The 23,859-nt window shown below is 35.7% G+C and overlaps 1 protein-coding gene across 2 annotated transcripts in view; it reads left to right on the top strand.

The window, feature by feature from the left end:
* Positions 1-23,859, top strand: part of LOC118188605 (sushi, von Willebrand factor type A, EGF and pentraxin domain-containing protein 1-like) — a 160,264-nt gene that overhangs the window by 91,230 nt on the left and 45,175 nt on the right. The window lies entirely within an intron of this gene.

The following is a 23,859-nucleotide window of genomic DNA, read 5'->3' as shown; positions in this document are numbered from 1 at the left end:
TATAAATACAGTTTGCTAAGGCTTCAGGCATAATAACTATTCATGATGTAGTTCCGAGCATGGGAATAAGCACTATATCTTAGCTAATTTTTTGAATTGAGATGTCATATGTTTTCAGGTGTACATGTTTTGATAGACACTTTTCTAAAAATCTGAAACCAGTAATTTATGGAATATTTATTTTAATAAATTAAACAGTGCACAGGAAGGATAAATTTGATTATTCTTCATAGATCTTCAGGTTTTGGAAGAAGTACATAAATTTACTATTTTCTAATCTTCCTGACAATTCTTCGTCTTTGAGCTTTTCCTTTGAAAAAGGGCGCTATTAGAAATGCTGTCTTGCAAACATCTATGTTCCGAAGGTAATGAAGATATTTAAAAGTCTTTCTGCCTATGCCTTAAGTTGCATTATTCTATAAAATGCCAGTGATTCCTGCTTTTATTGTTTATATGTTTTGCATCTATTTAAGTATGATTTTATATCCGGCAAAATCAACAAATTAGCATCATGTCCTCGAAGAAAAGGAACTTGAGAAATGTTCTCATGAAATGTAAGAAACTTTTCATAAAAATTAATACCCATCTAAGTCTGGGTTTTGTCTAATTTTATAATACTGACATCTCTGTTTAATGTAAAATGAATTTAAAAATATAGTTTTTGAAAATATACCTAAATTTTTTAATCAGATCTGAATTAAGTAAATGAAATACATAATTAAGGATCTTAAATCGCACATTTTATGGATTTAATTTTGTACAGCCTTTAGAGTTTTTGAAACCAGGAAGTATACAAAATCAGTTGTGCGCCTACCAAACTTCGAACCCCTAACTTTCCTGTAATGTAGCTGGAGGTGTTGATAATCTCCAGCATGAGAACATGCATGGGGGGAAAGCAAAAATACCTTACATTCTGCCCCAACCTAAAGCCTGAGTTGGTCAAGCACGAGACCTTCTAGAAACCAAATGGTGACAAATTCGGCCACAGGAAAAATTTAAGGCTTTTCGGAGTAACTGGGAAAATCATCGGTGCCTTTAACTGTATTTGAATCTAGGATCTTACAGTTTCTCATCTGGTTGTGCTACGAGATACCATGATGGTATTAACGTGATAATGCGATAATTCTTTACAATTCTTCATCACTGAGAAGACGACTAGGGAGAAACATGAGGCCCAGTCGAACAAATCCCTGAGGACAAATTATCGTCAACCGTATTTTCATTTCGCCGCTATTCTTAAAACTACAGTAGATGCCGTTTAATGTGATCACGTTTGTCCATGGTTGTTGATAACATTAACTGAATGAAAACATTAAACGATGAAAAAAATATTGTTCAAAATAGCAATTAATTTAATATAAAAATATCAAGAAACATTTAAATAGGTATTTTTTCAGCATATTAATTAAGAAAATATAAAAGATTTTTTATGAACTGTTCAAAACATCTTTAATGCAAAAGTTCCTTCATAATGTTTTTGGAAACTATTTGACCGATTCTGTACTCCTCATCTTAATATCTGGAAGGCAGCTGTCAGAACATGCCAGTGCAAAATTTTAATTTATGCAAAAAACAACCTTAATTTGTCGTAGATGTTTTAAGCGATTTGTTTCCTTTAAGGGAAAAGAAAAAATTATGCAGACTCTTGAAAGAAGAAAGGTTGTCTGATCACCATCAAAATCGAAAGAGTTATTTAAAATCTGCTTCAAGCTAAGGTTACTTTTTTGCTAAATTTTTAATGGTTGACTGAAATCGAAACCAAGCTGTTTGACAATTTAACACCCTCACTTGACGACATTTCTCTGCCACTTGGTAATTTTTGTAATCTATTTTGACCGTATTTGGCGACTGCACTTCAGCTTAGAATTTTGTTTTATAATATGCTGATGATAATACCCGAACTGTTGATCACAAGCCATGTATCTTCCATATTTCCGTATACAAACGGGCTGGACTTCGAAAAATCGATAACAATATCCGAATGGTAACGTTAACCGCGATTACATTAGGTAGCGTCAACGGTATATCATTTTAGCAGGAATGGAACACGTGAAACGTAGACTGTGTTCTTTCTCGGATTCAAATCACGGATGTTCCAATTAGCTAACTAAACTTGATAACCATTTACCACTAGAAGAGACACACTAGGGGATGCAGTAACTCTTGACAGATCATTTAAAGAAAATAAAATTTAAACTTCTCGAATTCGGGGAACAACATAATTTAATGATTTTTTAAAATTAAAATCTATCTCTTTAATGCTTATTTTAATTAATAATGGTCTTCGTATCTTCAGGAACGTAATTTTTTTTATACTTGCAGATTATTAACAAAGACAAAATGCGCCACATATTTCACCGCACATTCCAATTCCCGGCGGTTTTGTTCTGGTTTCTTTTTTGTTCATTGGATTGTTATGCAAACAGCACGCCGTTAACACACTTTCTGTTTATTTTGGGATGAGTTTACAAAGTGGAATGCGTGTCTAAAAGTGGATATTCGCTTCCCCTATTTTCCTTCGAGGGTGAGTTCTTTCCTCGCTTGTAATCGCAGTACTTTTTTTCTTTTTTTTCCCCTTCAGTTTATTTTGCTTCGAAACGTTTAAGCTAATTCGAAAAATTTCGCAGTTTTTATGACTGAACTTTCTTCTATTTCGTAGGATTTTAAGCAGTTTGGGAGATGATTTGTTTCAGGTTCGATGCATTGTTATTATTATAGTTTCATACGGATTGCGTTAGAAACTTCATTTATCAAAAAATGTGTTTTAACAACGATCGCTAACTTAAGCAATTTACCATAAACTGCATTAAAAAGATTATAAAATACTTCTACTTGAAATATGCAAATTTTATCGAAAAATATTTTTAAATATATTTTTCAGAAATCAGATTGTAATTATTTTCCATTTTCATTTATATTAGCTATTCATGAAGCCTGATATACCTAAATAACATACAATTTTTTTTCAGTTTAATTACATCAATTAGTGTACATTGCTACATCAGCTATTGCATTATGATTTTATATATATATATATATATATAACATATATATATATGTATTTTTAAAGACTGAGATGTAAACATAAATTATTAAGAAATGTTAAGTTATACCCTGTTATAAATAGAAGGATAAATTCAAGACATTCTGCGCGCGGTCTCAGAGCTGACAAACTACCGGCTGATAAGCCATAAGATGAGATGTTATGTTAAGTTATGCGCCAATGACCAGGCTTCCGACCTAAGGTATACATGAGATGTGAATAATAAATCAAAAATCTACCGGATGCATGTATAATAAATTAAAGATCTTATGTCTCAGGAAATGGCAATACTTTCTGTTGTCGCTAAACCTCCGAGTATGAGCCTAAACCAGTCTACGAGTTTTATTATGCTCAAGCGGCAAAAGGTAACTTCTGTCGCTAGCCAAAGCTTTGGGCGCTTTATTTGTACTAGCACGTGTTTGCCCAGATATGTCCATACTTATCTGTAGAACACCCCGGGTCAGTTAGGCCCTTGGAAGACCAAGGCTCTGACTCTTCTACCATCAAGATTTCGAGGTCCCTCTTCTTCAGAAACTACTTTTGTACATAAAGAAGAAAAACCTGTGTCTAATAGCTTGCCACCGGAATTAGTATAGTGGTTAGCGACGCAGGTTTCTGTATTGTTAGGCCCGGTTTCGAATCTAGGAAACGGCTTGGATGTTTTTAAACGTAAAGTGGTCAGTCCAAAGTCCTCTCGAGTGGTTTGGTGTAGCGAAAGAGAGGTAGAAGGTCTTTGTATCCGTTCCACGGAATGTTCTCTATCAAAACTGGGTCAGAGCTACACAATTAGTGCGGTGGGACTATATTTGGAACACCAATGGTCAACTGGTGTCTCACCTACTTCTTCTTGTCTTGTCCTGCTGTCTAATCGCCTTCGAATTTGCTTGAGTTTAATACAGAATCGAAGCCAATCTAAGATAGTACTTTTTTGTCTGGTTTTTAGATGTACGGAGTCATTATATATATTTGAAAATTTTATTATGTTTTACAATTTAAATATTTTTTTCATTTAAAAGGATTTTTGATAGTAAACTCTCATTTGGAATATTAGTTAGTAATCTGCAATCTTCAGATTGCACTTACTGCAATTCATTTTAAAAACATTTGAAAATTAATTTTAAATATCCAGTTCAATTTTTGCACATACATACATGCTAGACATTTATTCAAAAAAAAAAAAAAAAAAAAAAAAAAAAAAATACAGAAGCGTTTTTAAATGTAGTGGAAATTTCCGTGTATCACTTAATTTCAGAGCCTGCGGCAAAAACCAAAAAGAAAATGAAAAATATTTCGGAATGAATCAATCTTAAGTATTTCCTCAGGATGCAAACTAAACACACAGCTGATTTGTATAGGCTCAAACTGTCGCTCACCTCTCTTGCATAATATTTAATTTTTTAATATGTACGAAAGGGGTTTTTAATAACCATCTGTCTACGACCGTAACTTTTAACTGCAACCAATCCTCTCTTTAGCTATATCAAGTTTTGTTTAACTTATTTTCGTAATTGAATACAGGAGACTCGGGGAGAGGTTCATATAATACTTTAAAAGTTTTTTTTCTTTCTTTCATTTGACATCGAGAAACATTTTACGATATCAATTACTAAACGTAAAAAGTTGTTCTTCCCACGACAGCATCCGGTAAATGTTGCGTGTTACACTGTAATTTTCGGCGCTCGGTTATACGTTTCCCACACTGGAACTTAGTGGGTTAGGAAGAAGATGACATATTAGGGTCTCCCGTGAAGAGGGAAAAGAAAAGGCAAAAGTAATTTTTCTTTTCTTACTAAAATGTCTTTATAATTTTCCTTGAGTTCGATACAGCATTTATTCCTTTTCTTCTCTCTATACTTCATCTCTAGAAAAATGTTCTTTTTCCCCTCATTTAAAAAAGAAAAACGTTTTTCGACAGTTACGGATGGATGCGCGATAAGCTATTTTTAAAAGTTCACGAAATTAAAAGCAATATTTTTATTATTATTGTACGGCAATGGTTCTCAATTTTTTTTTTTTGAAGCTCAGGAACCCTAAACTCTGTTTGCGTGGCCATCGTTTTTCAAATCAAGGGCGCAATGAAGAAAAAAAAAATATTGCTCACGACAAATAACTCTATTATAGACGAAAAAGGTTGTTTGAAAATTTGGTTTTTCAGCAATCTGGTTTTAATAAAATTAACGATGAAACTACTTGATCAAATATTCCGTTTGGGATGAATATCATTCGGTGTAATGCATGACGTCGTTTTTCATAACAATTAGGTCTATACTAAATTTATGGCACCACATGCATAACTAGGGAGTTTAATTGTCGTTGGCGTTTGGGGGCATTTATTTAATTTACTTAACAGTTATTTTAAGCAGCTTTCCTATCGCTTTTTCTTTCAACTCAGACTTTCTTGCCAGAATGCAAACAGACTAGCACGTGTGTATTCGAATGAGATAGAAAGAAGCTAATATTTAAGGGAAGGTTTTGGAATGTGCAATCAGAGCGTGTTCTACTTGCTTGAAAACACGTTGCTAACTTTTGATTCTCAGGCGATTAGATGTCTGTGGCGTTGAGCTATCCTTGCCGTTAGACTTGATTACGCCGACTTTCGAGACAGATCCAGCTTGCGCGGTAGTTAACCTGTGAAGTCGTTAGGCTATACTTAACTTCATTACTTTTAAATTATTCATTATCTTCTGAGTTAAGCCAAAAGTGTTCGCTTTTCGTACGAATTGATAATGTATGTGAAACTTGAGTTGATTTAATAAAGGGTTCTTTACACCTTCTTCTGACTTTGTAATGCTTTAAAGGACTCGTTGATAATTCACCAAAGAGTCTTCAATGTCGAGCTCAGTCGGGCCAAGCATACAAAACGTTATATGTTTGCTGATTACAGTTCCATGCAACAACTATTGTACATTGTACTGATTTTTCTTTTACAGCAATTTTTAACTGTGTATTTAAATTTTTGCGGAATACTTGAAGTGGATTCACGAAACACCACTGTTCAGAGGACCACGAATTAAGAACCACGCATCCATGATCATCCAAAAAGGTGTGTCTCGAGGTTCCTGGAATGTATAACTCAAATTTTCAGCGATAACTTCTCTTAATATGTCCTCGTGTACAGAGGAGGTCATCCAGAGCGGACATCATTTTCGAGGGTGAAATTTCCACGCTCAAATTTCTTGAACTGCTGCCTACCCGATACAGTGGTTAGTGACTCTGACTACCGTAGTGATGGGCCCGGGTTCGAATCCCGTAGAAGGCATGGTTGTAACTGTCCGTCTCCTCAGAGGAGGCAACGATGGCCACCTGTTAAGCCACCTCCATAATGAAATGGCTACCACTTCCGGCCCTTGTAGTGGCGCAAGGCTAATGGCTATAAACTAAAGCGCCCGGCCATTAAAAAAAAATTCTAATACTATCTTCTAACTGTTTAATCAGAAACAGCATTTTTTCGATACTATATAGCACAAATTGTATGCAGTCTGACTAGCACTTTTTTTTCCCATTTTTATAAGGTTTTATGAAATTGACCCATGGTATTTCATTAGGAGTGTAATTTTGTGATCGATTTCTAATCTATTTTTTGAAAATATCGAGTTCAAATTTTTTACACACACTTTTTGTCGATGACAGTGCAATGTCGTAAAGCGATTTTTTCAAAATTCGATTTAGATTTCTTTTTGTTTGTTTAGTTTCGCACATATCTTCATTTAAAGTGTAAGGATTTTAAGTTTTACTAACGTTTATTTTATTTTAAAACTTTGCTATCCTCTCTTATTTTCCATTTTCGGTAAGAATAAACTCGAACAGATATGGTTATGCAAATTGAGCTTGCAAACTGTTAAGCATTTAGGTTGTGGCTTTTAGCCAAGAGAGAGAGACTTCTCTTTACCTTACCTCGTTTGCACGCTTTTCAGTCAGTTCCTGTCTGCCTTTGAAGCCAGAGTTTAGTTCTCTTTGATACTTGAAGACGTATTGTAGTTTTCCTGCATTCTGCTCACTACATACGTAGAGTATAAAAGGCCAATCTTCGCGTTACTAGGCTTTGTAAAGTATCTGAGCTTGAGTTCTTATTTAAGTTTCAGTTCTTATTTTGTACGTTTCAGACCATAAGTGCTGGTCTTTCTATCCCGAAATGCTGGAACAGCTGTAAACTGTGAGAAATAAAGGGTAATTAAACCCTTCCCATTTGTGTCCTATCTTCTACCCCCACTTGCACAAACATAGTTTTAAGTAAACTCCCTGTTCCTACTCAGGACTCCAGTTATGTTTGCGAAGGCAATTAGAAGAAATATTAGTCCTGATAAACGAACAAACTAAGCATATCCAAATTTGACATTTTGCGCCATCGAATAGAGCGGAAAAAGTACCTTTTTTAATGAAACTTGTATGAACAATTTTATATCGTGAATAATAAAAACGTGGAGCGCCTAAATAACGAAATTTATTACTTTAATTGCATTGTCAAATGTGTAAGGCATTACCGTTTTAAATTTATCATAGGCGTCCCACGCTTTTATTATTCGCGATAAAAAACTATAGATGAGTTCTGTAAGTAGAATTATTTAATCTATTATACTCATTAAACTATATACTAAACTGTATTTTTCTTTTAGTCCATTATTAGATCCATTTTAAATAAAAGCTTATTGCTCAAACACCTTTTTTTAATTGTATTTTTTAAAATATGCATAATAAGCATGCATAATTTTTAGTATAAGCATACTGTGAAGAAAGTGAACTTTTGCTTTCTCCATTGTTGCACTGAAACAGAACTTATGCTGCACATGCTAGAATTATGCAAATGTGAGCGGAAAAGACCGTTGTTACGCATATTCTTTAATCAATGTCACTTCTTATCAGCATTATAATTAGCAAAAACGCGCGTTGATTTGAGAAACCACAGAAATTTGGAGATGTTCTAATATATCAAATTAAATGTATGTATCAAATTAAATTCGCAACTTCCAGTTATTCTTTTTCCTTTCAGTAGTCATTTATTCTTTTTTTTTTTTATTCTCCGTTGGTTTTGTTTTGATTATGCAAAAGCACACGAGTCCTATGAGGAGGGATGTCTTCGTGGATTTAATTTGACCACGAAGGTAAGAAGAAAAGTGGACTGTATAAGTGGAAAGTGACGAAGAATAGAAAAACAAGACATGCTGTTGTTTGAGTTCCCTGTTCTGTAAAACCATCTGATAATTGTCTTTGTGAGAGATCTTTTTCTGTCTTTTCTGTGTCTTAGTATACTTTGCTTCAGTCTCACTGAACCTCTTTCACTCAAAACTTGTCCTCCGTGATTTGTTGTTGTTAGATTTTAAAGTACTTCTTAAGTAAGATTTCACATTGTCATTGAAAATGCTAATGCTGCAACTACTGATTTATCATAGTGATATCGTTACATGGGAACTTTACATCGTACCCCATTTTGCTCAAATTTCACGGATCAAAGAACTAGGTTCATCTTTTCTTCCTTTCTCTTCCTCGGAAAGTACTTCCTTCACATCGCCTTTTGCTGCTGTTTCTGAAGATGGTCCAGTTTTTTCTTGATGAGCTTATTTTTATGCTTCTCTCGTTGTTAACTTCTAAGCCTATAGTTTGCCTTGTGACACAATATTAGAAAAAACAGATAAACTCTTAAATGTCAAAGCCCACCAAGTCTCTCCCTCAACCCAATCTGGCCATACCTGGAGGAAATCACTTGCTGCTAGGCTTTGCTAGTGAGAGTTAAGCAGTGGGAAAAATTAAAATGTTTCCAGAAGTCTCCAGATTGTCAACACCACTGCTTCCAGAAATTCCGGAGTGTCTGTATTGAAGATTGGTTTAAAACACCTTTGAAAACCATTTGTTGCCGACTTGAAGTGTTCGTAACTCAAAACATAGTTTGTCATCCGAAATGTTTTTTATTCAAATAATTTGTTCTTGAAGAGAGGCACCCGTGGTCCAAGATCTCACTGAATCTCAGGGATAAAAAAACAGTCTCGTTGTGTTCAAAATTGACCTTGAAAAAATGCCAAAATTGTTCAACACTTACAACCACATCGCGCATCTTATTTGAAGTAACACAGTATGTGTAAAAAATGTCTTCACGTGCGGTGTGAGATGTCTGGAATGATCTTGGATTATTTTGTCATTTCTTTGCTTTTCCTTCATGGATCTTATAAGCGATAGAATAACCCAGTGGTCATAACCAGTCACATAACTGTTTTTAATTATTAAATGTGATGAAATAAATGATGAGATTATGAAGGTCATATTTTTTGCAAATAAGATTTAATATATCTCATAAAAGCACTTTTTACTGCATTTTGCGCATTTTTTTCAAGTGTAATTCTTGTATAAATTTCTTTACTTTAGTAAAACGGTAAAAATTCTAAACGCAAAACTTAACTTATTTTTGTGTACAAATAAAGTAAAATTAAATAATATTGATAGCACATGAAGCTTTGAAACAAATAAAGTAAAATTAAACAAGACCTGATATTTTTCTTTGATTTTGTAAGCATTTTCAGGCAATAGTTTTTAAAATTATTATAACATAACAAGGCGATCATTTATTTGATTATATGATCATTAATTATTAACATTAGAAGATGCTTATTTATTTTAGTAATTCATAAAATTCGGATTCATTCTTTGAGTGTAATGAGGAAAAAAAAGATAAACTCTGGAAGCACTCAGATTTGATTTTATATTACGCCCAAAGCAGCGCTTTTTGTAACGTTTTGTGTGTTACCTTTATTTATTAAATATCATGTTCTTCGCAAGTAAACCACATAAAACTCAATTCAAGAGCAATATCACAAAATATTTGGAAATGGCATATCTTTAGAATTTCCGCGCTGGAGATAAAAATGTTATTTTCTGCCCAGGGTTGCCATTGCTTGCTTTGAACTCGTTGAGTTTGTTAATCAAAACTTCGTTAAAGTTTCGAAATAAGGCCGTTCAGGTGCCCATGTTCGGGTGGAGAATTACGTAATTCAAAATTTGATGGCTCTAAATTCCGTTGTTTTCTTCACAGTGCGAGAGAAACATGCATGCATTCATGCAGATTTTTCATTATTTAATTTCTTTAAATATAATACAGGGCGATAATATTTGGTGGCAACAGTTTGCAAAGTGAAAGGAATATTTATTGTGAAACAAAGCAAAATGCCGTTTCGAAACTAATAGCTTTTCTGAGCTGCCGCTAGTAAAATAAATTCACAATAAATAATAAAACTTATGTAGAAGTAGAAATAAACTCAAAAAATAATCACTATAAAATACTAGCACAATTAATTATTACAGTTAAATACAATTTTTAACATTAGAATAAATGCATAAAAATTTTTAAAGTTTTAAAAGTGTTTATCACTATGATGTATTATAAAATATTATTGAAATAAAACTCCTTTGTAGAATATTATGCTATAATATTCAGATATGATTTTAAAAAAGCAGTACAATTAAGAATTTTAAACAAAAACTTTCAAAAATCCCATTTTTTGGGTTTTAGTAATTTTTACTTATTTACTCCAATAAAAAAACATAAAAATTGCAAGACAAAATTGTTTGTTTAAAATTTTTTTTAGTTCAGATTTAAAATATTATTTTTTTAATAAAGTAGATAAAAATCTCCTTTTACAGCATAAGAAAAGCTAAAAAAAAATATCCAGACCTGAAAGCATGCAACAGCTTTATAATTATTTAGAACGTTAATTATGCTTGATAAACATACTACATTTTTAAAAATCAATCTCAGTTTCAAAAATAAAAATATCTAAAAATTCTAATTTGTGAAATGAGGCTTTATCACCAACTTTTCCTTGAAAATTATACGCGCTGCAATAGCCAACTATTGTTAAGTTTCTGCAAGTCGTCCCTACTCCCCCGAGTGTGGTCAAGGTGACAGCCGGGATGCGCCAGGGCAAGGGAGAAAACCCATTTGGGTTGGTCTGTTTCTTATAAGGTCCATGTTTTCCTTAACGTGGTTAAGTTATTAAATATGATTAGTTGCCTAAGATTTCTTTATTTCTCCTTTTCGGGTATACGATTTTTTTCTTTAATAGGAAATTTTAACGCTCTTTTAGTTTGGCCCATACGTGTTGAACCACATTGATAAAATAATCCATAACTTTGTTTTCTAGGAATTAAAATCAATGGAATCTTCAAGATTCGAGAAACGAATTTTACTGGTAAGTTGTAAAGTCGTTTGTTTGGTTTGTTTCGGAGCAGGAAGCATAAAAAATCAACAATACCCTCACCGGGATTCCAACTCCGGACCTTACAGTTGCTAGTAAGATGTGCTTCCAATTACAACACCAAGATCCGCGGTAAGGAGAAAGAAATTTCCTTACAAAGTGAGAAAATGGCTTGAAAAATTACGACAGAAAATCCAAGCAATTTTGTTATTCAAAGACTGATAAAATGGGATGATAAAAAATTGTGATTATCCCTAATACCCGAACGCTTTTTATAATAACAGCAGGAGAAATTTTTTGAGATTTATTCAGTGATCATGGGAGAAAATCGTCTATCGGTGGCAGTGGATTTCAATTAATTAATTGAACTTGGTCTTGAGAACGAAAATTTTTGTAAGACTTTTTCATTGATCGGACGGGGGGGATAAAACCGTCTGTTAATGGCGGCGTATTTCTATTAATTCAGCTGTGGAGAAAGAATTTTTTTAAGACTTTCTCAAGGATCGTGGGAGAAAATCGCTTGTCAGCGGCAGCAGATTTTTAATTAATTGAGTTCATAAAAAATAAAACGTTTCGAAGAACAAGCTTTGAGAGCCTGACATATGTAGGAGTAAAAATAAGACATTTTTTCTTTACTAGAGTGACATGATGGGAAAATTCATGTAGAGTAACTGAATTCATTATTCTTATCTCCGCAACTGAAGTTTGAACAAAGCAGCATAGGTAGGGGGTACATTGACATCAAGAGGCCCAGAGGAGCTTTAGGAGATGTGCCAAGTTCGTAGCCAATTTATAGAAATAAAAAAAGGGCTTACAAACCTTTTCCTTGAGTCGGTTTACGTTCTAAGGTTTACGATCCAAGTTTACGGTTTCTTACTCGATTTTTAGTTCAGTGTGTGAGAAGCAAAACTAAATGTTTCTTCTGCAAATGCTTGACATTTACGTTTTGTTTTTTGAGGGAATAAATAGGAAGGGATGAAAAGGAAATAACTATCTTAACTTTGTTTTGAAACTTAACTCTTTTCTGCAGCTGTACATTTAAATAGGATTCGCTTAGGATTCACGTTTTTATTGAATTACGCTATAAATATGTCGTGCAAAAATTTACTTTTGGCAATGCAGCGAAAGATATATTGTTTATTAAATACCTCGAAGGAAAATTTCTTCGTGATATTTATTTTTAGTTGGTGATCAAATACTCTTGCAATAAATGGACGCTATTGCCAATAAACAATGCCTAAGATCTTTCATTTATCTTCAATATTGTAAAATTATATTGATTAATTCAATGTAAGTTAACCATTTAAAACGTCGTTTAACCTGAAGTTCTTGCCAATATTTTGCGACAAGTATTACGTTATAATGTCAGTGTCAAAAAAAAAGTTTGTTTTTAATATCTTATAATCAATCGATTCTAACTCGACATTTGTGTATGCTGTCTTTTGCATCCAGAATAAAATCTAATGATTAAGGTTAAATTTTTTGATAACGCCAATATTACAAGTTTCTCTATATATTTCTATTTATAGTTTTATTCGAATGAAAATATACTTTTTTAATACTTTATTATTTTTCGATTTTACGTTCAATAAAGAAAGCTAGAATAAACGCAGCTGTTAAATTGAAAATTCTTTTTACGTTGATTTTTGTTTTTATTCAAAGATTAGTTTATTTTATTGATAGCTCTTTTTTGTTTTAAGAAAAGAATATTGTTATGAAATGTCCAGGCGTGGCGGGATGGCTTTCCCGCAAGGCAGATTTGGGGTTGCCATGAAGTGGCAAGGAAAAGGTAGGGTTGCCACATTTGACGAGAAATCGCCCATTTGGCGACAAAAATGGCGATATGCCATAGACGGATGGAGAACCTTCTGGAATGAATTCTTACTGGTTTACCCCAGAATCTTCTCGAACACAAAGCAAAAGCTATATAAACCCTGCTGGTACGCAGAGAGTTAGTGTCTCGTCTAGCGAGTCAGTTAGTCCGTGCGGAGTTTATCGAGTTGACAGTTATTCAACGAGTGCCGAGTTTGTCGTCGAGTGCACGAAAGAGTCTCTTAGTGTATCGCCGAGAGATTGTGTTGAGCTCCGGGAACGACTGAACCTAGGAGTCGGGAGCTGTACTTTAGGGTATCGTTGAATGCATCGCGAGTTGTAGCGCGGAGACTCTCGAGAGTACGTGGAGTTCCCAAAACGACCGAGCAGAGTCGGGAGCTGTGCTCTGATGCTTCACCGTGATAACCTAATAGCCTCAAGGTTGTGTCGCTGATTGTTCCAGCGTGTTTATAGTAGATCTTCGACGACTGTAAAACGTGATTTTGGAGCTGTCCTGAAAATACTGGCCAATAAAGTGTGTTTCGATATTTCATCAAGAAGTGTCGTCTTTATTCACTCCAAATCCGCACGAACCCCGTAACGAACGTACCAAAGGAAGAAAAATAACATAACAATATATTTATGTATTGTTTCATATGTTTCAATTCTGCTGTGCGTTCTAACAAACTTCCTGATAGCATTTACCGTGATTACCGTAAGTAGATTTGTTCTGAGTGATGAATAATCACCACCGAAATAGCAAACTATCAAACAAGCAGCAACAGAATTAAAACACTTTATTCTACCTCACCACTTGTGAGATTTTAAATTAAAATATATAAAGACAAACTTTACCAGCTAACCTGGACTCGGTTTCAGTACAAAGCTTCCTTTGACAAAGAATAAAAATTCACCAGTTTAAATTTAACCTAAGGAGACACTACTAGATTACCTGAACTACGACAGAATTTGCGAGCACACACTTACCAAGCAGGATGTAATTTCAGTCTAAAGCACAGGTTTTCAATGGGCGCTGGATCTTTCATGGGGTCGGGTGCGGGTAAAGAGGCAAATGGGGACATTAAGACGGTCAAGAGATGCGGCAGTGGCGTACCTACCTACTTCGGAAATAATGTAATGAAATAAAGTGTAAAACACCTTCTGTTTTCATGAATAAACATTTTAAATAGCTGTTTAAAAATTGTACCTTATTTTTATAGCGTAAATAAGCATTAAAAATTCTTTATTAGCATTAGGCATGCGTGTACCACAATTCTGTTTAGTATTGTCAGTGGCAAATCTTTGCAAGTTGGTAAACAAAGACGCGATTAACGCAATGAAGCATGTTTCATCAAAAATATGGGAACCTGTAATGACTTGTTTATACACAGCAAGAGCACCGGCATCGCAAACAAGTAAAGGCATACAAGCTGATGCGTGTACGAAATAAAATCTATAAAAGGCAGCGGTAGTTATAGAAATGTCTTACTCAAATGTGTTAAGAAAATGTCTTGCTTAAGCCGCTAAGACTGTTAAGGTCAAGAACCAAGGAAGGATTCATTTACGGGGCATTTAGGCAATTAGCCTTTATCCCCACATCATCAATTAAGGTTAAATTATCATCAAAAATTTCGCGCCGAATTGTCAAAAGAACAAAAGAAAACCTTTAATTTAAAATTTTGAAATCGAAAAAGTGTCAGAATCAAATTTTGAGGGGTTGCATCATTGAATTTTGAATAGACTCTATTTTTACTTAATCAGTGGTCATTGTGGTGTCTAAGAAATCTGCCACGAAGAAATCCAACTCCCGGCAGACCAAAGTCCACCATTGAACTAGCTTCTTCTGCAGACATCTGGATTAGCTCAGTAGAACTTGGGACCACCTCACCTCAGATCTTCAAGGCTTAACGAACAGTATCTACTTATTTAAGATGGCACACAATTTAACGAAAGAGGACTCGGACCATTTCTGTCACGGGTTCGATGGTAGTGCAACGGAGGGAATGAATAGAAAGAGATGTTTTTCTTCCACTACGGCTGATCTAGTACTGCCGAGCTTTGATAGTCTAAGGGGATGTAGTACTTTTGTTTACATCCAGAGCACGTTATTTTTACAGTGGTTTAGTTAAGCTTCATTCTCCGCAAATCGAAAAGCAGGGACATTTCCACACAAAGAAACATTTGTTGCCTTCCTTCTTCTATGACTGCATTCGTTCCTACGCAGAATCCGTGCCAGAATAATTCATGTCATGTGCCTATTGCGACAGTATCTCACCAGAGCTAGTAAAATAGCGTTCCGTGCGATAATTCAGCTATTTGTGTAAATTTATTATCGGTATCTTTTGGAATGTCTTATTATTTTTATGCCTTTACCTATAGTCCATATTCGTCAGTGGCAGTGATAGAAGTCGTTATAAACGTTATTTTTATAACTGTCGTTATTTTTAAAATTAACTAAATATGTTGAAAGGTTAATTTGTTTTCCGTGGCAAATTTTATATTTTAAAATATCTGAAATTGTGAAGAAATCACATATAATTTCACTAAAACTATTTATATATGCACAAATTCGTAACAATACTCTTAGGACAATTGCTTCAATTTGGCCAATGGCAGTCCAGATAAGCATCAGTATTAACTCCGCCCACAATGATGATGTCACAAGGGTTTAAATTTGCTTGTATTCACATATTACCTGCCTTCGCGAAGAAACTCGGTTTTCACGATAGACATCATAACTCAAACTGAAACTTTCTGGATAAATTGATTTGTTATGCATTCTATGATACAACAACTTGGTAGCTGACTTGTAATATATTTTGCCGACATAATTTGTAACATTAAACAGCAGTGTGCAACTGCATTATGATATCATATTTGTGGGCGGAGTTAATAATTATGCTTACCTGATCTGTCTTTGGCCAACTTCAAACGGTTGCCTCAACAATGTACATTTCGCTTATATGCTTCTAAGGAACTCAATCTGAAGTGGGACTATGCTTTGATATGCATGTAAAGTTATTATTTTAGCGTTATTTATTATTAAGCATTTGGATGCGTTGATATGAAAAATTAGTAATGCCGTCGCTGGGACTCGAACCTAGATCTGTCGAATACGCGCCGAGACGTGCTGGAAGGAGGGCGAAATACCTTATATACTTTCCCTTTTTAAAGGGCGATTGGGATTAGGGGACCCAGCCGCCAAATCCTGATGGTGACGAATTATTGTCCGTCAGCTTGGAATACGCGCCGAGTGTGCTGCCATTACCCCACGAAGGTATGCTGGGAGGAGGGCGAAAATAACTAATGTGCGAAATTGTCCCGCATAGTCCGTTTTAACATGCTCCAGCTGGTGAAAGTTCTAAATAAATACGAGTCTGTATTTGCAATAGAACTTATAGCCTGCTTGTTAGTTTAATTACGAAAAAATATAGAATTTTATTTCATAATAATAGAATATGCTTATACTACTTATAAATGATGGTAATTAAAAGTACGAACACAGTACAGCAAATATCATATAGAAATCAAGTTTCTCAAAATCCTCTGCAAGTTAAATGACTGCTAGGCTGTTTTAAAATTTACATATTCATGGAACAAATTAACAATAAAAAATTTATTGTTATAACTAACAATAATATAATTAACAATAAACCATTTATTGTTTTTGTTTAAACTGTTTTTAAACTCTACATTACATGTAGAGTCTTTATAAACACAGTCACAGTCAAAAACATGCGTAATTGCCTTTATTGAAATGGTTTGGTAAAAGCTCAAGCATTAATTCGAATTCGTTTATGTTTTCATAAAAAGAACTGCTAATTATTGGAGATCTTTTTTTTTTTCAAAAACTAATTAAATTTATTTCTGTAGGAATGATTTTTCGAGTATCTTTTCCCTAATTCATTTTATTCTACATTCAGTTATTTTCCTTAAACTTTTGGTGTCTTACTTCGTGCGTAACTTGTATGTGATCAGCGCAATGTTTTCACATCTCTACAGCTATAATAAATGAATTAATTTGTTCGTCACAGTTTCTTCGCACGAAAGCATTCCAAAAATAATTGCAGCATATCTTCCTAGCATATCGTGTATCTTTATTAGAATTAGAATAGATTTCTTTCATTTCCTTTATGTGGAATGGCTGCCCTGTTCGAACACTTAAAAGTGAAACAAAGTTTTAATATCATTCTTCGACTTTCATGTGTTGGTATTTATAGAACGGGAATCTGGAAGTTCATTAAACTTTAACGTTTTTAGGACACAAGCACGTATGTCTGTACATTTAACGTTTTTTATTAATCGAAATATTTTTTATATTTTTTACACAGAGTATTTAAAAAAATTCCACGAATGAGTATTTCTTAAACAGCAGACTGTATCCACATAGCTCCTACGTAAGAATGAATCAAATACAGCAGGCTTCTAGACTGTCATGCTTTTTAGAGAAACTTTTTAGTAAAAAATATTGCTCCCCCCACCCACATATCTGAACACTTTTTCTGTTAAACATTTGACGAGAAAGGTTATATCCATCTTAAGCTGCTTTAAACCAGACACGTTATCCAATGTGTATAACAGAAAGGGGATAGATATTACACCCACAAGAAGAAGGATTGTTATTTACAAACAATACTGCGGAATTCAATTTGGGCCCTAGTTTTCTATACTATAAGGTTTGCTCTTTCCGACCAAAAAGCATTGAGCGTGTGATTTCAGTGATTCATAATCTGCTTTAAAGCAACTACTAAACTTTGAGGAAATAAATGCAACTGTGTATTCATTACTCCTTCTTCTGTAAGTCAAGTGACGTCACTGAACTCGAGCGTTGGGAAGAGCATATCTTTGCTTTTCTGCTGATCTTTCCTAGGCTAAAGATATGACAGCAGATTCAGGCTTAAAGTCCTCATTAATTTCGTCAAGTTAATGATGCTGGAAAATAGATTCGTCATGATTGATGTTGGAAATGATGCTGGAAAAAAAGTTCGTCATGATGCTGGAAAATAGGTTCTTCTTAATGCTAGAATCGACTCTGGAAAATAGGTTCATCGTAGTTGAAGACATCAACTAAGAAACTGCCTTCGTAACTTATGTTCATTTTTCTTTATGTTTCTCTGTGTTGGAATTTAAAAATTTCTACATTTTTTTCGAAGCAATTGACACAGATCAGTTTATCATAATGTCTTTAGCGGGCATTTATAAGAGTTGTGTTTTCTGGCGCATTTAGGGTATAATTTATCGCATATTATAACAGCTGACCTGCAGATGGCCGAACCTCTAGCAGTTAAAAATCAAGAGCATAGAGATGAGTGCATCGTAATGTGTGTGGGCTGGCAGCACGTGCATTTATATAATGATTTTCGTAACATTAAATGAGTACGTTTGAATGATTATTCTATCGCCTTCTTGTTACCAAATCATCTCAAAGTAAGCGAAGAGACTAAGAGATGACTTATCTTCACGATTGCTTTCTAACTAAATATCACAACTTAAAAAATTCAAAACAAAAGTTATTTGTTAACATATCAACCTTACGATAACACAAACTCAAAAGTTTAACGAAAGCAGAACTCTTCTGCTTGTGTGTAATTCAGAATATATTTTCCAATTATAGACGCAAAACGCAAACTTAACACCCCTTACTAAACCTTGGCCCGCCCTTAAAAGTTCGCGAAGAGAAAACGGCTAGATGAAGCTTAAGCAGATTAGTTAAATTCAAGTGCAGAGAAGCTAAGCAGATTGACGGTCTGCCTATGCCAAACGCTCTCTCTCTCTGTGCAGACTCAAGAACTTTGTAATTAAGATAAAATAACACCGCGAACAAGTATTAATTTAGAAGTCAAACAACAAAAATCAGTTATATGTTTTGGCAGCTGAGGATGATGGTTCGGTAAAACCATCGAAACTATTCCTGTGTAAATTTGCAAATATAACGCTGATTTTTGTTTTTTGACTTCTAAATTAATCAAGAACTTTGTGCTTATTATAACTTTGCATTTGGTTTGCTAATGCAAATGCAAATTTGCTAACAAATTTGCATTTGGTTGAAAAATGACGAAAGTAGAAGTTAATAAGATAACAGGTTAAGGTTAATACATAAAACTTCACACACTACCTACTCATATATTTAATTTTCAATTCTTAAATGTTAAACAATGTTTTAAGCAATATAATTAATATTCGACAATAGCCAAAAAACTAACATTCAAACGGTATCACTCTCACTAGATTACATTGCATAGTTAACGGAAAAAAAGAAGGTTTTACTACGGAAATAATGTATATAATTTGTACGGTTTATCAAATCTAATCTCACCGTTACTACTAAGTAACCAGCCTAATCGCCTATTCTTATTTTAGTCACTCGTTAATAACGAGAAGGTCTGCTATGAAGCTTGTTCTTCCATGATAATCGGATTTCACGCTTATATGCCTTCCCTGCTGTAATTTAGCAGCTGAAGAGAGTTTATCTTATAATAGATATTATTGATGCTTGTTTAAAATTTAAGCTGATCGCAAGAATAAACTGCGAAAGTTTTATAAAGCCACTGTCAAGAGTCTTAGAAGGATATCTATAAAAGGTAGATGTCTTATCCTTGGAAAAATTATTTCATAAATATCTGTAATCATAATACAGGGTGTTTCCTATTGAATGGAACATCTGTGAACGCTGTATTTACTTTATTTTGATAAATCAAATTAACATTGAAACTGTTATCCAAGTTCCTGTAGATGTTGTACGTGTGCCCTTCCGGTGACCACGGCAGATATCTGTGCGGTAGTCTAGTTTCTGCCTCAATCGGGATAGAATATCTGTTGTTAATGATTCGGCACTTCAGCTACCCGCTGCTTCAGTTGCTGTAAGTCTTGGGGAAATGGAAGCACGAACACTTTGGCTTTAAAGAAACCCCACAGGGAAAAATCACATGTAGTTAAATCTGGGGATCTCGATGGCTAGCAAAACAATGGCATATCGTCTGATCCGGCATGGTCAATCCAGCAATGGAGTGGACTACCATTCAGGTACTGGCGTGCGTTTTTATGCCAATGTGGTTGAGCACCGTCTTGCTGTAGGCTGAAGCCGAGAAACGCTTCCTCCAACTGAAGGAACAACCACTATGATATCATATCTTGGTCAATGCACTCGTTAATTGCTTGTTCCGTGAAGAAAAGAAAAACAAAAAAATGCATCTGTTGGAAATGGTTCACTTTTGAGAATCACGTTCATGTTCCATTACAGCCTGTGAATTTTAGGTACCCCATAGCCATAAATTACAGCGAATCATCAGTAAACCCAATTCGCGAAACCATCTACCTCCAGCTTATCTTGCAAATTCTCACAGAAAGCTTTACGCAGTGGTTTGTCGGAAAGTCTTTAACGCCTATACCATCTAACAGGTGTATGGCCGGAACTGTACACGTTTACATAACAAACGCCACGCTGTTGCACGAGGCGCACTGAGTTCAAAAGTAGTACGACCCCTTGATTTTATGAAACGTTTCCCGAATTTTGTCAACCCTTTCCGTTTTGCTGCTGTTTGTTCTGCGCTGTTTTTTTTTCACAAGCAGCTTGTGTCCTAAAACTGCTTCACCCACCGTTCCATGTTGTGACGATGCGGTGGTTCTTTACCAAATTTCGTGCCGAAATGTCTTTGAACGACGATAAACGATTACGTTTTCGCGTATTCCAAAGCCCAGTACGCTTTCTCCTGCATGGATGGCGCCATTTTATTTAACAGTGCCTCTAACGGCGATTTCGTAACCGCAAGATTTTTCGCTGTTGCCAAATAAAAATTGCATAATTTAGTTCAAAATTAATATGTTTCGGTTTTGGCTTAATAAATCAATTTACAAATTTTGTACTATGCTATTCTTTTTTTGTCCGATTCACTACGAGACATCGTGTATATCTATTATTAGAAAAGGAGGAGAGAGGGAAAAAAATATGTTTGCCGTGTGTGCAGTCAGCTAATCAAATTCATGTTTACAGAGTGACAAGTGTCGCCGCCTTCTTTTTTTATATTCGCTATGCCATTTATATTCGGGATGTAAATTTATGAAAAAACCTTATTATTATGATCTAATTTCATGATTTGCATTCTGCGAACTGTTTTGTTGCTAGTTTTAAGATATGAAATGAATGAGATGAAATGATATGACGGCAGGAGTTGCCTACTTAGTTACTTTTAGTGTTACTCTAGTTATTATTTCCAGCGTTAGCAGTGACATCAGCGTCTTCTTCTTCTTCCCCCTTTTTTATTTATTATATATATATATATATATATATATATATATATATTGTTGCGTTTTTCTTTTCTGACACCAGTTGTTACGTTATTTTCTTCCTTCACGTTCGTACGGGGTTTGTGGGGATTTGGAATGAATATCGACGACACTTGATGAAGTATCGAAACACATTTCATTTATCAATATTAATCAGGATAGTTCCAAAATCGCTTTTTACAGTCGTCGAAGATCTACTATAAACACGCTGACAACATCAGCGACACAGCCTGCAAGTTATCAGGTTATAACGGTGGAGACAGCTTCACTTCAAAGCACCAGAGTACAGCTCCCGACTCTGCTCGATCGTTCTCGGAACTTCACGTACTCTCGAGACTCTCCACGCTACAACTCACGATGCACTCGACGACACACAGAGCACAGCTCCCGATTCTTCCGTTCAGTCGTTCCCGGAGCTTAACACACTCTCTCGACGATGCACTAACCGCGATACACTAAGATATTCTTCGATGCAGTCGACGACAAACTCGGCGCTGGACTTCGAGACACTCGCTCGATGACTGACTATCAGCTCGATAGACGAGGCACACACTCATCGACTGCGGACTAGCAGGGTTTATATAGCTTTCGGCTTGTGTTCGAGAACATTCTGGGCTAAACCGGTAAGAATTCGTTCCAGAAGGTTCTCCATCCGTCCATAGCATATTGCAAATTTTGTCGCCAAATGGGCGATTTTTCGCTAAATACGGCAACCTTGCCATTTTATGGCAAACCATCCAGGATATGTTGCATCGGAAAGGTGGCAGAAGAATATTTGAAGAATAAGATGGATGCAGCAACAGTTCCCAACCCAACAGTAACAGTTTTCCTTTCTTTTTATATAGATCACTCCAGCTATGTGCTGTTCCACACCATTCTATTGCACAAGAATGCTGTTGAACAAGGTTTCAAATTTCAACGCTGAAGATGCATGTTTATAATCAAGCTGACGGCATTGTGTATAAAGACATGACACCGTTTGGTACATTTTTGACACTTTTGTGGTCAAGATTGCTCAGTGTTGGTGGTTTGGCATATTCTTTCATTTTTTACATTTTACTTACTCTCGATTGAAATTCATTGATCTCCCTGTGTTATACGAATTACTTACGCATTTGCTGTGCATTTCTGTGCTGTGGGCAAAACTTTGAATTCAAATATTTTATCATCGGATGGTATTTTCTTTCTAAATCATTGCAAAATTTAAAAAAATACAAGCTACTATGCAACTCGCAATTAGACAAATATACACTGGTGTGCAAAAATTAAGGACGAAGTCGAAAAATTAGCATATCAGCTGAACGAAGAAGCAGAGCGGACAGAAAGACCAATCAGGAGATTAAGTAAGGTGATGTACGGTAGCACATGCGCAGATATGCAGGTAGACGTAATGGGGGAGTGTCTGAGTAGTATAAAGCATGTTGTCGGTGTAAGATCAGTATTTCTGGTAAAGAGATTGCACGCCGTATAGCAGTTAAAATCACACCGAGTTGCTGCCTCAGCGAGAAATGGCGAATAATCAATCTGTTAGACGACATCTGGATGCTTTTACCCGAGGTCGAATCATTGGGAAGTTGGAGGAAGGCCGCAGTGTGACAAATGTGGCTGCAGAGTTCGGAATTGCTCACAGCATCGTTTCACGACATTGGAGACAATTTCAAACTACAGGAACAGCTATCCGAGGTTTTAGTAGTGGTCGTCCACGAGGAACCACACCCGCAGATGACCGGTATATTGCCTTACAGGCCAGAAGAAACAGGCGGCAGACAGCGGGAGAAATCGCTAGACACACGACACAGGCGACTGGACGACCGATACGGCGTTTTACCGTGGCCAGAAGACTGCACGGTGGTGGTCTGTTTGCACGACGCCCTGTACGGTGTGTACCTCTAACGCCTGCCCATCGGAGAAGGCGTTCTCTGTGGTGCCGGGAACACCGTAATTGGAGAGACAATGAATGGGGACGAGTACTCTTTACAGATGAGAGCAGATTCAGTCTGAGTAGCGATTCTCATCGCATACTCATCCGGAGAGAGCGGGGAAGCCGCAATCATCCCTCGAACATCATTGAGAGGGACAGGTATGGAGGTGGCGGTGTTCTCGTTTGGGGAGGCATCATGCTTGGTAGTCGTACAGACCTTCACATCTTCGACGCAGGTTCAGTCAACGGGACCCGTTATTGTAACGAGATTCTTCTTCCATATGTGCGTCTTTTTAGAGGCGTTATGGGTCCGCAGTTCCTTTTCATGGACGACAATGCACCATGTCATCGCACAGTAGCTGCCGAACAGCTCTTAGAGAGTGAGGATATTGAACGTATGGATTGGCCGGCACGATCTTCGGATCTCATATCCCATCGAGCATGTATGGGATTTTCTAGGCAGACGCTTGGCAGCTCGTGCCTTACCACCAGTAACGATTCCGGAGCTTCGATTGGCGCTGCAAGACGAATGGGCAGCAATGCCTCAGCAACTCATTGACACCCTCATTCTTAGCATGGACAGACGCTGTGAAACCTACCTAGCAGTCAGGGGAGATCAT

This window comes from Stegodyphus dumicola, chromosome 10, assembly GCF_044657685.1.
Source record: "Stegodyphus dumicola isolate Sdum_Otavi_A_Nest chromosome 10, ASM4465768v1".
NCBI classification, from domain to species: domain Eukaryota; kingdom Metazoa; phylum Arthropoda; class Arachnida; order Araneae; family Eresidae; genus Stegodyphus; species Stegodyphus dumicola.
The sequence above is the reverse complement of the archived record's forward strand: the minus strand, read 5'-3'. Positions and strand labels throughout refer to the sequence as shown.